Consider the following 17,909-nt stretch of genomic DNA (forward strand, 5'->3'; position numbering starts at 1 on the left):
TAAATATCTTTGAAAATACTGAAGATGTATGAAAATCCAAGTATGAGAGACTGCGACGTTGTTTATCGTCTTAATAACTAGTAGAACTCACTTACTGTATCATGGTAATTTGAAATGTAAACAATTTATTATACTTATTTCTTTATCTATAGAAAATACATTGTGACGACACAAGCTTAGCCCCACCCATTTATGGATATCACTTAGCTCCGCCTTCCCAACTTTGTTTATGCAGAGTATTCTGAGCTTTTACCCTTAATTCGCCGGAACTGGGTTTCTATCCCTCGAAAGCAAGTTACTCATTTATAAGGCCATGTTGCACTTTACTATTACTTATACCTGTCACGTCTGGAGTTTTGTATGTAAAACCGTGTTTCAGAGACTGCAAATTAGTCAAACCATTACACTACGCCAAATTCCTCGTTCCTAAACCATAAAACCTATTACTATATTTATTGGAAAACAGAATTTTCAGGGTTACCAACGACTCATTCCCAATGCTAAATTATGATCCTTATTATGCAATTAACAGAAGATGGCTTAGAGCCGTTCTTGGATATTTAGACAGATTATTGAATTCATTTGTTGTGATTTTATTTCATTTTACTTGTATGCTGTTATAACGGTTACAGCCGAAAACATCGCGGCAAAAACATCGCGGACGAAAACGTCGCGGAGAAAACAACGCAAGGCGAAAACATCGTGCTACAAAACATCGTGGAAGAAAACATCGCAAAGAGAAAACATCGCAGTTCTAAAACATCGTGGTACAAAACATCGTCGTCGAAAATAAAGCGGTTCAAAAACTTCGCAGTTTAAAAACATCGCCGTCGAAAATATCGTGGTAAAAAATAAAGTATCTATTAATCATCGCATGACGATAACATCGCAGACATGCTTTTTTCAGGCTTTAATAACTGTAAATGGATATTCCCATAATGATTTGTGAGCGCAAGTGATGAAAGGAAGGATAATTTTTACTTTCACATTTTTTTATTAACTAATAAATTTTTGCTGAAAAAATAAGAAGGAAACTTAAGCATAGAAAATTAAATGCAACTTAATAGATTATACTTTTTATGAAAAATTACCTGTAAAATCTTTATAAAAAATTATTTATGAATGGTCTTTGTTAGTTAACTATGTCGATTTAACATTCTATTAAGTGCTATAAGTTGCATTAATTTTCTATGCTCAAGTTTTCTTCTTATTTTCTCAGCAAAAATTTAATATTTAATAAAAAATATGAAAGTAAAAATTATCCTTCTTTACATCTTGCGCTCACAAATCATTATGGGAATATGCATTTACAGTTATTAAAGCCTGAAAAAAGCATGTCTGCGATGTTATCGTCATGCGATGATTTGTAGATACTTTATTTTTTACCACGATATTTTCGACGACGATGTTTTTAAACTGCGAAGTTTTTGAACCGCTTTATTTTCGACGACGATATTTTGTACCACGATGTTTTAGAACTGCGATGTTTTCTCTTTGCGATGTGTTCTCCCACGATGTTTTGTAGCACGACGTTTTCGCCTTGCGTTGTTTCCTCCGCGACGTTTTCGTCCGCGATGTTTTTGCCGCGATGTTATCGGCGGACACCGTTATAACATTTTATTCCTTCCATGTTACTATTTGTATTTTATTACTTGGAACAATGCCTGTAGTTTTCTGTGCTCTGGTGCTTTCCTTACTTTCAGCCAATAGCTAAGCTTCCGCCATCCAATCGTTAAACCTTCAATCACGTTTACTATTTGTTCCATCTCATCGCTTCCACTTCTCCATCGGTACTTTTTATACAAGCTTCGAACATCGACGGATCTGCTTCATTACGTATAGCTTTTATTAGGAACACTGTGCCATCGTTTTTTCACCCTACAAAAACTATTCTGTTCATTATACATATTATTTATACCTTATGTTTTCATGCTACGTTTATTACATATCTTGTTAGCATGGGATAGGGCTCCGGCCCAGGAATCCGTGTTTCGTGGAATGCGGCCACCTAAGAATCTGGGCTTTTACCATGCCTTCTAAAACCATTGTGCCTGTTTTTTTTAATATTTGTTCTTTCTTCGACGGCAATTAGTTCGCGTTTTTTCGGAGCATTTCGGGGGAGGTTGCAATTCCAGAGACGTTCCACAGAAACATGCCAAGCAGTGGGCTAAAGCACATTTTCTTCGGCAAAGAAAATTACTCCAAAATTAATATTGCATTATTTTATTTGTTAAAAATAAATTTAATTCTTTACACAGCTGTTGAAAACACACGATAAAAGAACTTATCCTCCAACCATATTTATGTTTATGTAGGTTTAAGTATCTTTTAAGATCTATAGAGTCTAAATGACTTCCGGAATTTAGATTCCAGTGTAAAATATTAGTTCTTGATAGGCATGTAGGAAAGTGCTCGGAAACGTTAGCCTCACCTTTCGTATTTTAATATCTTAGACACTTTCCAAATTAATAATTAATATTTACCGCGTTTTTGATTCTCTAATGAACATCGAGTAAATGCGTACTCGATTTAAAGGTACCTTGATGTTGTTATAGCTTGTTACTGTGTTATGAATAGTGTTCGTAAAATATGACTGCTAATTTTATAACTAAAAGTTGATCCTAGGGATGCATTTTAAATTACGTAGATTCTCAAACTGAGGCACACGATTTTATGTAGACCAAAAAAAAAAAAAAAAAAAAAAAAACCACTCAATTTGGCTGCTTTACAAATACAAAATCTCATTTTTATATGGTCTCCACAAAGTAAAATTTTTATTTCATAATAATAAAGTTAAATATATGAAAATATTGTAAATTTACTTGCATAATTTTGAGTTAGGTGTAATTAATATTTTTCTCGAAGCCGGTTACCCATTTAAAAACTGTTGCTGTTTTCCCATCGAGAAGTAGTGATCAGATAAGAGAGTAGTGTTATTGCACTTTTGCTTTAAATCGGATCGAATACTATTCATTCTCGACAAGAAGATCTGTTTAAAAATAACCCTATAATAATATCTGTTTAACAATGTATAAATTTATAAATTCACTCTAGAATATTTCCAAGAATTTAGTATATAACACTCTGTTTTAATGAATATTTTTATGAACCATAAAAAATTGTAAATTTAACTTACAGAAATCTTCAAATCTCAATTTTGAAAATGCATTCAATAAATTCACTACATTATTTTTAAAAGGTCAAAATTTCTACATTATTTCTATAAATATCTGCATTATTTCAAGAGGAGATAGCGGTTAGTTATCCCTATGTATCAAAATACTCTGATATTACCACAAAGCAGACTTACCAAAAGAGTAACCAAGACGAAAAATACTTCTCTGGAAAATTTTTACTTGCAGTTTCAGTTTTAAGTAAAGTAATGCTGATGTACTTTACACGTTCTTAAATTTATGTAACACGAAGGCGCACGTCAAGGGATAATCACATACTTATTTTTTGCTCATGTTAAGATAAGATAATTGGCTTCATGAATCAGCCTTGAAGCAATGCAACTTGTTTTAGGTATGCTAGATACATTAAATCGTGTTATCTTGATTGCTAACCTAGACTCTGAAGCGCTTAATTGAGGCCATGAAGAGTACAGAGTGTGATTAGTTATTCCAGGTTATTTTTCTGTTTAATATCATACGAGCATTTTCAGCGTGCGTGTGATATTAAACAGATGTTTTATATGAATGTTACTGTCTAAAGGTTCTTTGTACAATGTTTTCTGAAAAGGTTTATTTCTATTCACATTTTATGAACTTTGCGTAACTGTTGCATAAATATCCCATCGATATCTTCCAAAAAGTTACTCAGTAACATTTTTAATTTCAATCGAAATAATAAAAATCTCATTTAATGACATTCGCAGAATAACCAGATGATTGCTGAATGGGAACACATTCAGTTTTTAATATTACTAGCTAATGGTAAAATTTCATAATTTTAATATTATTTAGTCTGGGAAATAAATTTTATACAGCATAAAAGTCCAAAATTTGTTCAAAGGTTCTTCTAGATACGAAATTTAGAAGATACTGAAAATAAACTAATGATCATTGTAATATTATGCGAGATCTAGTGCATATAATAAAAATATATTTAATATGAAATTCTATGGGGAAAGCTAGTTTGTTCCCATCATGATAGACTACAACAGATATTATAAATCTATGAGGCCTTGTTCCCCACACGGGAGTTACTTCTATTCCTTTTGCATCGCTTTGATGTTAACTGTAAATGATGTTTCTCTGCATGCCTATCAGTGTCGTAAAATAGCTAACATGCAGGCACTCATGGTAGTTACTTATTGTACTTATTCAAAACGTTGCCCAAATTACGATAACGAAATTATATAAAAAAAAATTAAATAATAGAAGTTTAAATACTCCAAAGATGCGTAAACGGGATCACTTCTCGTCTTTCATGTGTGTTGTGACTTATCTCACTTGTCTCGTGGCAAGGAGAGCAAGACTGTGCCTGCCGTTGGCAAGAGCCTTGAGCATGATACAGGTAACCGTACGACTTAGCTCAGCTTCGTCAACAAATTTTATGAAGAGCACCCCGGAAGGGACGTGTTCGAGGGTCTTCCCCCCACTCCTGTACCATGTACTAACTCTCGAGAGGGCTTTCGATTCGCCGTATACTGGTGACCCGAAAGTCCATTAACATTTGAAACTCAATAATTCACGGACTAATATAAGAAGAAAAAATTAACACACATGCTTGAAATGGCATGGAGCTTTACTGAATTAAAAAAAAAAAAAAAGAAAAAGAAAAGAAAAAGAAAAGTGCTAAGAATGGACAACAGATGGCGCTTCATATGATAACAAAATCAATAATTAGAAAAACAATTAATTTGAACCAGACACGATGTACAATAGATAGCTCATTATGCCATAAATCACCACTAGATTATTGAAGAAAGCCAAGTCTGTCTTAAAAAAGCGAAACAAAACTAACATAGTTGTATATTGCGCATTTAAAAAATAGAAGCAAGAGTGGCTGTCTATTACCCGTGTAAATAAGTGAACCCAAATATGGACAAAAATTGGCAGGTCATTTCAGAAAACGTCCGATTTTGTGTCAAAATACATATATTAGAACAATGCTATATATAAATCTAATATATATCATAAGTCGCGCTTTCGAGACATGAAAAATGCAATTTGAATTTCGTCAATCGGCCCTGTAAAACGAAAGCTATAGAACTGTCCCATTTTTTTTTTTTTTTTTTTAGTCCAAAGAGACTTTGTCCCTGAAGGACTATTGTTTTCGTATTACGATTTTGCGTTAGTTCACTATAAATGTCATTTTCACTTTTCAAACTGTTGACACCAAATCTTAGAGTCCTGCATTATATTTGAAGAAATTAAATAAAGAAAAATCTGCATAAATGTATGTATATTTCTCGCATTGTGATAAAACAACGGTACATAGAGCCATCAAATTTTGAATGACGCAATCCTACTGCGAACATGGGCATGTGGAAGCCCAAATTTAAAATTTGGAATTTGTTTTATTATCGATTTCATATTTTGTAAAACTTTAACGAATTTTTGATTAACAAACTCAAGGATGATTTCAAAGCGAGCAATGGCAACGTCGTACAGAAAAAACCTTTTTGTCTCCAGCGGGCGCGGAATTGTGTATCGGAAATTCTAAAAATATGCTCATTTTAAAACTATATTGCGATATTGCTGTTGAACTGAATTTTATGGTTTAAGTGCGAAGAACATGATATTTAATAAATAAATGTAACAGACAAAATGTTATAAAAACGCCCCTTTGGATGTAATTTCAAATCTGAAACCTTTCAGATTTTAAATTACGTCCAAAGGGGCGTCAATCTGCGGAAAAATATCTGAAAGCTTTCAGATTTTTTTCCGCAGTGTGCAAGTCTTTCCGCTAGATAAATAACAGCTTTACCATATTCAAACGAAAAGTGAATTTAAACAATATTAAAAATTAATATATTAACTAAACACTGTAAAATAATACATAACAATTGTATACAATACAATCAGTTATAAATTACATCCAAAATCTAATAATGAACTAGTCATCTGAGTTTACAGAACACTGATTGGGCAGGAGATATCACTAACATAAAATCTCCTTTGGGATAAATCGGGATATTTCAAGCAGTAGACAGTACAGTATGGACAAACAAGAAACAAAACTTCGTTACCTAATCTTCGACAGAAACTGAATGCTTAGCTCCAGCTTTAACTCTGCAGGAGCTACAATAGATGAGACAACTAATGGAAGATTTAGTTTTCATTCAATAGAAAGTAAACATTATATTCGAAGACAACATAACCTGCTTAAAGCTTTGAAGTAAGGAAAAAGTGGAACAGTTATATTAAAAACGTAGATGTAAATTATCACTACATGTGTAATTTATAAGAGCAAGGAATCGTTAAATTACAACACTGCGATAGCAAAAGGATGTATGCGGAGATGTTCACAAAATCTTTACCCAGACCTCAGCTCGAATATTTGTTGAAAAGAATTGGTTTTACTCCAAATGACACTGCTCACCGAATGGGAGACTGTAGAATCGCCATTGAATACGGTAGTGATTAAGTTGCTCATCCGACGTCATCGCAATATCTTCATAACTGAAAATAGACTTGATCCCGTGGAATTGTCCTACATAATTGTTTGCAATTTGTTACGGAGGGTCGATAGTACTTGTATCACCGCGCGGTATGTTTTCTTATTACAGCTAAAAATAAATATGTTTCTGCATTGTAATTGTATTTCTGGCGTTTGTAGTTTGGATTATGTGAAGTAATCTTAAGTCGAGCTTTAAAGACATGAAAAATATAATTTGAATTTCGTCAATCGGCCCAGTAAAACGGAAACTATAGAACTATCCCATTTCTTTTTAATCCAAAGAGATTCGATTCCCGGTGAAGGCGATTGACAAATTTTCTTCACTCCTACTTTCCAAAAATACCTTATGTCTCTACAGTGGCGCCCGAACTAAAATGGTGGTAGATGATGATTTCTCCCCACCCATGATTTGACGATTGAGTCCCCTAAAAACCCCAGTCGCCCTTTAAAAGGGGGAGTATAAAAGGTATTTCTACTACCTTCTTGGCGTGCCTTCTTGGTGTAGCGGTTCTGCACGCTGGGCCGGTATTCCAGAGGTTCGTGTTTCGATTCCCGGCGAAGGCGATTGATAATTTTTCATCACTCTTACTTTCCAAAAATACCTAAGGTCTCTACAAACTTAAGAGACTAATAATTAAACTAAACTAATCTTAACTAAAGAGATATAGCCGAAGCTATTAAGATTCTAACAGAATTGGTCCCTTTACGTTAATAGACTGCGAAGCTTTCAAGGACCAAAGTACGGCCGAGCGTAATAATAGATTACGAGAGAGTAGCCTAAAAAGGCGGACGCGTGCTGCCAGAATACCCGGTATCTCTCTCACTAAGACCGAAGAACTTCGTAGTTAAAAACCGCTCTTACTCATTATGTACTCAGACGTTATTCTAAAACTACGTTCTGGCCTTAAGTAGTAAGTTGAAGTTAAGAATCGACAGGAAAGGAACTTTAAAATATAACTTCAAATTTTAACTGTTAAAATTAACATAATTCTTACAAAATGACAAACAAATGAATTCGTGTTTCTTCAACACAAACAAGTATGGTAACGAAAAGCATGAGGAATATATAAGGATCGTTCACTTTCCATTTTTGGATGAAGTAACCCGAGTGTAGAGCATCACAAAACACAAAGTGCGGATGCTGTTGATGAGGCATTTGCTACCGCTTCTCATGGTGACAATTAGCCACCAGAAATTCTTTCTTTCAAACTAAACACCGAGAAAATTTCCGTTCATTCAACGCTTCCAACTCGTAATACAATCTTTGAGCTGAGGAGAGCCCTGTCGGAAACGCGTAGATCTAGCCCAGGTCTGGATAGCCTTAACTTGAATAGATAGGTGTCTATTCTATAATTCATTGTCTTCCTTTCTGTCTATTTTTACCAACCCATCAGCGCGACCGAGCGGAAAAGTGGAAAAGAGCGGAACGCAGGTGTTTCGACCTCGGTTTGATTCGAGGCCGACGGACTAGCTGTATGGGCTTTTTTGTGTTTTTCCCCTGTGTATAGTGTATACGAGACAGTTTCCTTTAGAAAGTCATCCACGGAGGCATCTCTTGCCTTTAGACAGATAGCCCTCGAGTGCTTTTCTATATTCCAATATACCAAATAACTATGCAGAAAAATCATGCGCATTAAAAACGAATACGAAAGTGAGAAGAACGCCTTAGATTCTAGTATTGAAATGATACTCATGATGAAATTGATGCAACAATAACGTTGTTTTCGACGCTGCATTACTATATTTTTTATGCGGTTTATACAGAAAAATATGAACTCTTGTTTACTTTTTAAGCATTTTCGTGATTATTATGCATTTATATCTGTAACACCGTGTAAAATAAAAATGAATAATTCAATCATTAACATGTAATACCATACTGAATTTATGTCTCTTTCTAGCAGTCCATAACAATGACTAAATCTGAATATGAAGCCTAACTAATATCCATTTGAAATTTAAACTTTTCATATCTGCAATCTGCAGACTTTTCAATAATACTTAATTAGATATATATCTTTTAACAAATTAAATACTTACATTCTTAAAAAGACGCAGATTTCTTATTTATTTCTTTAATAAATATATGTTTTCAGCTCTCAAATATAAGTCAGGATAAAAAGGAAAACACTGCAAGTACTTTTCGTATTGAACTGTACTTGCATTGAATTCTCGTATTGAAACATTTTCGTACCTCCTAGTTATTAAATTACATAGTTTAAAGAAAACCATTTCTCGTTTATTAATTCTACTATGTTTTTTATTTTATGTGTTTCAGGCATTCGTGTAAGATGGAACAATATAAAGAAAAAAACTGATTAAGTCTTTTTTGATCTTGACCTGACCTTGGAGAAGTCTTATATTTCTTCTTTTATTAGATGAAACTGAATTCCAAATAGGAAAGCTCCGAAAATCTCTTTTCCGTCGAAAGAAAATTCTTGGAGATTTTTCTATTGAAAGGAGGAAAACTATTGAAGAGAGCATCGCATCACATTCATTGTCATTCGAAAAGCTTCTTGTAGAAAAAAGAGGGAAAACCAAAACCTAAATCGTGTGTTAAGCCACTAATGCATTGCCTTAGGCGAAAAACCAATATCGTACAGGGAAATTGCGAACGCTATTTTACTGACAGAGACATTAAGTTACGTAAATGTCACAAGAAACATAAGAAGGTTTTACTAGATGTCGAAAAACGTTCAAGGTTAGAGAATTGCAATGTAAATATATTCCACTACAGATCTAGTTTATATTCAGTACATCAGTTTCTAATTAATTGTCTAATTTAATACGATGTATTGTAATAAATATTTTATTAATTCTATTGTACTAAACTCTCGTACTTAAATTTTAATTAGCTAACAACCAGAGATTTTCTTTAATTGTGGTGATTAAAATTTACAGAATTTCTCTCATCGAGGTCTAAGTCAATAAGTAAAATGTGCATGTTTCGTTTATTACTAAACGTATTTACTTTGATGCGTTTAATACTTTGATAAATAATATATTTAATATTTTGATAGATGATATATTTAAAATTTTGATATGCTGTTTTGATATGTTTAATATTTTGATATGTATACTAAATTTAGATATTAACTGTTGTCTTAATTTTAGGGGACTTTTTTCAAATGTTTAAGTAGATTTTAATATTTTTCAAAAATTTTAGAATATAAGCAGGTAGAGTACATTCTCTTTTACCCCTGAAGAGTTTCATTATCTACATAGGAAACAACAAACGTTCCTTTGGTTTGGACGACTTTAATCTCTGAAGTTTAGATTTTGTTTCTGCTAATCTTTATCTTCGTATATATATAAAGTGTTGGTAAGATGTTGTATATATTGCCCGCTTCTTTCCCAAATCCCTTTCAGAAGCCTTTAGGTACTCTGACACAGATATAGTTTTCCTAGTAGTGTGATTTTTTAAAATCATTTCCAAGGACTGTTTCTCACTCTGATTCTATCCTAAACAATGTTTTAGCTCCAGCAACTATAATTAGCAGCCTTATAGAGTTAGAATTTCTTTGGAAGCATAAACTAGTATCAAACTCCTAATAGTTGTTAAGCGAATAATCGATGTGTCTGAAACGAACTACAGAGTCTTGAAAATCGTCTTTAATTTGCGTAAAATATCATTGAAACTTCCAGTGATCTTCCAGGTTTTACCATGTGTACTTTTTTTATTTAACAAAACTTAGAATATAATGTTTTCTCAGAATCAGCCACCACTTATGGCCATGAAACTAAGTTAACACACAAATTCAAAATTTAAAACTTAAAATAATTGTCAAAGATTACACAATTTAATTTAAATCTAAGTAATCCCAGAGCTTCTCACCGGCGTAATAATTTAAATGCACCTAATAGTTAAAGACTACACAATTTAATTTAAATCTAAGTAGGCTCAGAACTTCTCACCGACATAATAATTTAAATGCGGCTGCTATAACGCCGAATATATAAGCCGAATAATTGCAAGCCAATCAAAATTGTGAAACGAAGTAATGTGGACTCGAGAGGCAAAAACCCTCTCTGTCTTACAATCCGAAAACCTCAGCTTAAATACTATCTGATTTGCATTTCTGGTGAGGAAACGGAAAGGAGAAGTTACAGTAAAGGCTGAAGTTATAAGCAAAAAACAAACAAAAAAGTTTTCAGATTTTTATTACGCCCAAATGGGCGTTTTCTCCATTAAGCTAAACATATTTAAAAACACCATATCTTTAGAATTTTCGAAGACAGTCTTGAGAGCTGGAGATAAAATTCCTGGAAATTAGAATAGATGAAGTAAGCATGACCTCACAAAATTGAAGCGAAAGAAATGTTGGTAACGTGGCATCAAGACTTATCATGGCCGCCATACAACGTACCGGTAAGACTACGGGATCTATTGTTAAATAATATTACACTGAATTTGAAAGCAAATATTGACGTCTGCAGGCTCAAAAAAATGATTTTAGGCTTAATTTGATAAAATACCATTGAAACTTCCACTGATCATCCAGGTTTTACCATCTATACAATTGTGTTATAGTTCTCATTTTCACATTTTCTAGTACCTTTGATAAGCTTTATTTGATAAATTTGAAAAAGTTATTTACATTCCTTGTAATTTTTCAATATACTCAGCAGAAAGTCGTTTAAGTATTAAAATTTGAACAGGAGACTTATAACCGTGCAATGATGAATAGCCAACATGCAAGCAATGCCGATTATAATGTAAACAAAACTAATTTGAAGTCCGCTTGTGGTAGGGACCGGGATAAATGGTGACGTCATATCGTGATGCTTCATTGCACGGGACGTGCGGAAAACGCTTACTCCATCTATTCTAACCTCCATGATAAAAATGTCTTATTCCTTATAGTGTTGCCACTACTCGCTTTGAAATCATTGAGCTTCTTAATCGTAATTCGTTAAAGTTTCAAAGAATATGAAATAGATAATAAAACATATTCGAAATCCAAACTTCATGCTTCCAGGTGCCTATACTCGGTTGGAGGACTACGTTATTCAAAATTTTATGGCTCTAGGTACCGTTGTTTTTTTAGAGTGTAAGAAACATACATACATTCATGCAGATTTTTCATTATTTAATTTCTTTAAATGCAATACAGGGTGATAATATTTGGTGGCAACAATTTTAAAACTGATTTAACGCAAAATGCCGTTTCGAGACGAATAGCCCTTCTGGGCTAACGCCCTTTTGGGTAAGTAACTGTTTAACGCAAAATATTAGTTAACTATAACCTATATAAACGAAATTCTTAGAAAACTTCAAGCATCTCTGCACGTTGACCTAAGTAAAGGAAAATTTTCCGAAATATATTGTTGAGTCTTCTAAGCTCTCAGTATGATTTCTACAGTTTGATCGCCTACATATGCTAAGATCTGGGTCCCTTCGCGAGTATTCGCTTTATAAATCATTGAAAATAGTTTTTCAAGTAAATTATAAGTAGTCGCTATATAAAGCATACCATTTAAAATATATGACTCAACGGGTAAGTATGAAACAATAATCCTTCAAGCGAAATTTTGAAGTATTAATAATCTAAATCAGAATCCCAAATACCAGTACTCTATTCAGGTATCTTGGGATAAAGGAAAAATTTTAAAGGCAAGAAATATTGACTAAGAACAGCAGCTACAAAAATTCAGAGCAAACTCATTTGCTATGGATTAAAAATGCCCTAACAAAAATTCTGTTGATGAGAGAAGCTATTTTGGGAGTTAGAGCAAATAAAACGGGAACTGCTTTATTAATATTAATGACTTGCACGTTTCAAGCACTTACATATTTTCTGTATAAAACTGTGTCTGACGAAAATGTTAGTGTAGATAGCAATGTTTGGACTGCATTTACTAGAAAATTTACCTGAATTAATTTATGGTTAATCACTAGAAGATGTGTTTAAAGCTGATTAAAAAGGTTTGTTTCAAAGAATTCTTCTTACTTCTAAGACTGCCTTTTACGAGTAAAATATGCACAAGCGGTGAAAGAAACAAAAGAATGAAAAAAAAAATTTTGAAAGGTTTCAGATTTTAAATTACGTCCAAAGGGACTTTTTTTAACATTTTGTGTGTTACCTTTATTTATTAAATATCATGTTCTTTGCACTTAAGCCATAAAATTCAGTTCAAGACATTTTGGTACGATTCCTGTATCACCTTAATAGGTATTGTAATTGAATAAGCGCAATTGATCACTATATTAGCTGTAACCGTAAGTGGACTCTCATATTTTCTTCCAATAACTTCGAGAAGCAGAAAGAATTAGAAATATCTCGGTGGCAGGGTGTAAGACCGTAGCTATGTATGGCAGGAAAAAGCATCTGCTGTCAGTTGGTTTTGTTAGCTGTTAGCTCAACGTGTGTTCTGAGTACTGTCTCGGTTTAGCTCCGCTTTGCATTGCCTTGTGTTGAAGGTTCATAGTAATTTGAAATGTAACTATTGATTATACTCTGTGTTATTGTGAAGAGTTGAACGGCTATTTTTATGGAAATTTCCATATTTTTTAAGTGCTTTTAAAAAAAATTAATTTTATCAACATAACATCGGAGCTGTGTGCATTCAATCTATTAGGAACCCGTGCGTACGCAACAGTATTAAATATTCATAATGTAAAATTACCTTGGAGTGAATTGACTTATTATTCTTTTCAGCTGCATAATTATTTGTAGAAATAGCTGACAAAATCAGAAATTACTTAATTGGAATCGTAGAAAAAAAATTATCCAGCATATCAACTAAAACATGAAGTTTAATTTATAATTCATGAAACCTGTGTTCGCAAATGATAGAGTGGTTTGAAACTAAGCCATACAGAAATTTTGGGGTGGAAAATTCGATGAAATAGGGAATATAAGGATTGAAATGAAAATAAGAAATAGTCAAGGGTAAAAAGCAAGGACGCGCAGCTCAAGATGCCAAACCTCAGTGCGTTTGTAGTAAGTTACACTCGCCAAAAGAGAACTTTGACAATTCTAACTTGCATAATTATCATATCTATAGTAACATTACATTTGCCAGTCAGCGTAGTAGTGATTTTGCAGTTGTTGATAATACAAAACACAAAAACGGGGATTCAGAAACCTAAATGTTGCACCAGCGATCACATTGGATATATAATGAAACTCCATGGCATCGTAACAATTGTGGACTTGTTTGTAATGTAATAAATGACATCCAGAAATAATATGACGTAATTATCAGTAAACTTACTTCAAAAGAAGAAATGATATTTAATGGAATTCTTCAAAAGAAGAATGATATTTATTTGGATGTAATTTAAGTATCTCTTATACGGGAATGAGACTTTTCCTATACAAAGGAAAATGAAGTATGTCTTAAATTATCAAAAGCTACGCAGAGAGACCGAGTGAAATGAAAAGAAACCCAAAAAACTTTATACGAGATAAAAAAAAAAGTTTAAAGATTATTCTATCTACTTCATAATTTTAGAATTTTATTAAAAGTGAGTGTACAAATTTAATTTATTAGCTAAGTGTAAAATGAAAAATTCAAACTTCTTGAGCCGAAAATAGGAAGAGTAATCATTCTCAAGTACTAAAATGGAAGTTGGGAGCAAAATGGAAGGAAACCTGGAAGTGGAGATACAGTTGGGTTAAGGATGAAGAAGTACCTAAAAGCTTAACGGAATACAAAGTTGGAACATAGGTTTAGAAACGTCGTAAAATGGATGTTTTAGGCCGCCGTTAATAGAGATTATCTTTAACAAAAGCTTATGCTGATAAAGCAAAGAACTGAAGCTAAATGAATTGAAATGAAATCTGAATAATGCGGTAAGTTACAAACATAACACAGTTTGAAATACTAATTCAGAAGTCAAACAACAAAAATCAGCGTTATATTTACAAACTTTTCACAGGACTAGTCACAGTTTGAAATATTGCACAATTGTTCACTAAAATGAATAGTTAAAACCTCAGATATATGGATTAACTTGCAAGAAATTCAAGAAAACAAGCGAGGAAGAGAAGTAAAGCAAGCAAAATGAGAGACAGCCATGATAAAAAGAAGTAACAATGATAAATTCTTATTTTGAAATGTAGCAAAAAAATATCCACAGAAATAGTCGAAGTACTGAGGTCATCTCATAGCCATCAACGCATTACAAAATAGTAAGCAGTAATCTATAGTATGCACTCTTTTGCATTCAGAAAACGCAAAGTAAAGGAAAGAAAATGGCACTCAGAAAACGCAAAATTTCAAATTGAGGGAACCATTAACTCAAAAATCTGGCATAGATATTTCTAATGATTAAAATTTACTAAACTTCTATTTTATCTAATGTTAACTTCGATTATAATGCGCATTTCTATTGTGCAACGTCATTCTGCGCAGTAGTTAACAATTACGTGCTGTGAAATTTCGCTTATTATTGTTCAAGGACTACGGGTTCATTGTAATATCGTGGCAAAACACTCGGCGGAGATCTTACAGTATTCGACAGTTTCGATGGAGGCCGAAATTATTGTTTTGCGTGTAGGTGATTAATCACATTGAGTAACATTATAATAGTTTTCCGATAAAAAATTGTTCCTGTCCATGTGGCACGAGTAATGTCGATATTGAGCACCTGTTGTTTAGATGCTCTTCTATGAAAAATATTGTAAAAATATTGTTCTAAGATTTATTCCAGATATTACTAAATTTAATATTCTGAAGGATCTGAGTAACAATACAGTGACTAAATTGAAATTGTCAAATTTCATAAAATATGTATCTGTAAATGAAATGAATTTATATATTGATTGTGTTTAAAACTTCCCTATGTGTTTTAAGGAAAGCTAGGATGTTTATGATATTCTGTTATTTTATTTCTTTGTATGCATAAGTAACATATTTTTATGCATGTAAGTAACATGCGTTATATTTTGCAAAGTATGTAATAATGTGCTTTTGTTGTTTAGACTTTAAATTCATATTTTAGCTGTTTATTCTGTTTAAAGTTATTTCAGGTAGTATGAGGGTAGTTCTACTGCTTAATGGGCCTGATGTAGGCCTTGTGTTAGATCTCAATGTTTCTTAAATTATATAGCTCCACTAAGCCCTGTTAAGCCTCCAATGGCGGTACAGGAACTTCGACCAGTCATATTGAATAACAGATCTTGGTCGTAGAAACACTGATACATAAAGGTAATTGGAGCAATGGTTGCTGCAAGGTGTGTAACGATGATGTAGAGGCTCTGGTATGCCAGGATGCATAAATGTAACATAGGATCGGCTGATTGTTATACACCATCTTCATTATCACGCTTACACTCCACCTACAGTAATTTCCTTCATTTACGACGCTTAGCTGAGTTAGGGTTAGTTATGCTTATGTCTTCTTTAAAGACGGTTGACTTTACTACATTACTTGACAATATCATTTCAAATGATACCATGCACGAACATCATGGCTAGCCGCTGACTGGTATCATTTTATCTTGATTGAGACATCCCCCTTGAGTTCATAGGCAGACCATCATCTCATCCGCATATAATGAAGGTGTGCACTTCCAGAACGGTTTTATTGAGAAATAGCTTTCCTCAAATGATCGTGAGTACAATTCTTACAATTATGATATGTTTCTAACACACTGTGATAAATTGAACTACCATTACTGCAAGTCACTGCAGCTATGTTTCAGCAAGATAAAGCTACCATTACTGCAAGTCACTGCAGCTATGTTTCAGCAAGATAAAGCTTTCTCCTCTATGACTCGCGTACCTCTAGATTATTGCTTTGCTATTTCAGCTGTTTATCTTAACCGCTGTCGTATAACCACTACCTGAATGTGCATAGGACATTTTAGGTTTTAAAAGTACGACATACGGAAAGCCGAAGACCCGGAACAATAATTCAGAAAAGTTTCAAACAATTTATGGCATAATAACATTAGAAATCTGCACAATTCCTTACCTCGAACTATGCACGCATCACAGTCAAGGAAGGTTTCATAAATCTGAAAATGGTAACATTTAAGATGCAACTGCTAGCCATTAAAATGTCCTAAGATCTTCAAACTGTAATCATTTCATCATCTTACGTACAAGATTTATGCGTGCTTAATTTTATTAAAAATAGACTACTCCCATTATGCGACATGGAGGTGTTTCTCCTCTTTTCTTTGGTTTTTCCAAATAACCTACTCCATATAGCGGCACAACTAGATGTGAAGGAATGAAGAAAGTATTTTCCTATTACCAGCATCAAATATTCGTAATAATAAACTCGGAGATTAATTAAACTTTCTCATCGTAATGCTGAGAGTGAGAAAATCAAGAATATTCATTTCAACGATGACAAAGAACACCAAGATGAAATCGTCACTTATTCTTAAACTTTTTAACACCAAGTCTGTTCGTAGTGACTGTAAGTAAAATCTTTCTTTTTATATTGATATGTACTCAGACATAAGTTAAAGCACTCTTGGTATCCAAGACACAGAGCCTCAGGAGCCCAAGTATTTACTTTCCTTCCTTTATTGAGGAAACTGAGTAGGGTATTTGTCTGAAATTCTTAGTACATTTAAATAGAAAAATACATAATAGCACAAAAGGTCATGTGTAGTGTTACTAAGTATCAATTGTATTGTCAATACAGTAGAATGTCTTCACACTTGGATAAAGACTCATAGATGACACTGTTGTGGTGCTGAGAATGATTAAAAATTGTTTTATCCTTTAATGATAGTACCCATTTTTGGTATAAGGTCGTTGCAAATATTTAACCTCTGTATTAATATAAAAATATTTAAAGGAATGTATAAATTACTAAATATCTAAGAGACTGAATTGTAATGTAGAACTACCATTCAACAAATAATGCTCCAGCAGATATAGCTTTGCCAAATCTTATAGTAGTTAAGATTAAATTAGCCATTATATTTTGCCTAAATAATACTGCTATAAAGTAAGATACAATATAGAGAATAATTTCTGAATTCTGTTCTTGTGACGATTTCTAATGAGTTTTTCTAAGAATCTGCTGCTTTTGCGTCGGCTGCTATAGCAACACCTTCTTGATCACTACCCGAGTTCATACTTCAATATATGATTTGACTACTTAGGTTTTATTAAAAATGGGATTAAATTACTAATATATCTACATCCAAATCCTGTTTAAGAGCAAAATATTTTTAATCTCCAGTTGAGCAGTAAAGTTGCATATATTTCCTTTTGTGTTGCACCATCATACTATCTATGCTTCTGCAATTGAGTTCTTGAATTAAATTATACTTTTTCAATGTAACTGATTGTGTTTTTTGTTGACATCA

This window comes from Stegodyphus dumicola, chromosome 2, assembly GCF_044657685.1.
Source record: "Stegodyphus dumicola isolate Sdum_Otavi_A_Nest chromosome 2, ASM4465768v1".
Taxonomy (NCBI): domain Eukaryota; kingdom Metazoa; phylum Arthropoda; class Arachnida; order Araneae; family Eresidae; genus Stegodyphus; species Stegodyphus dumicola.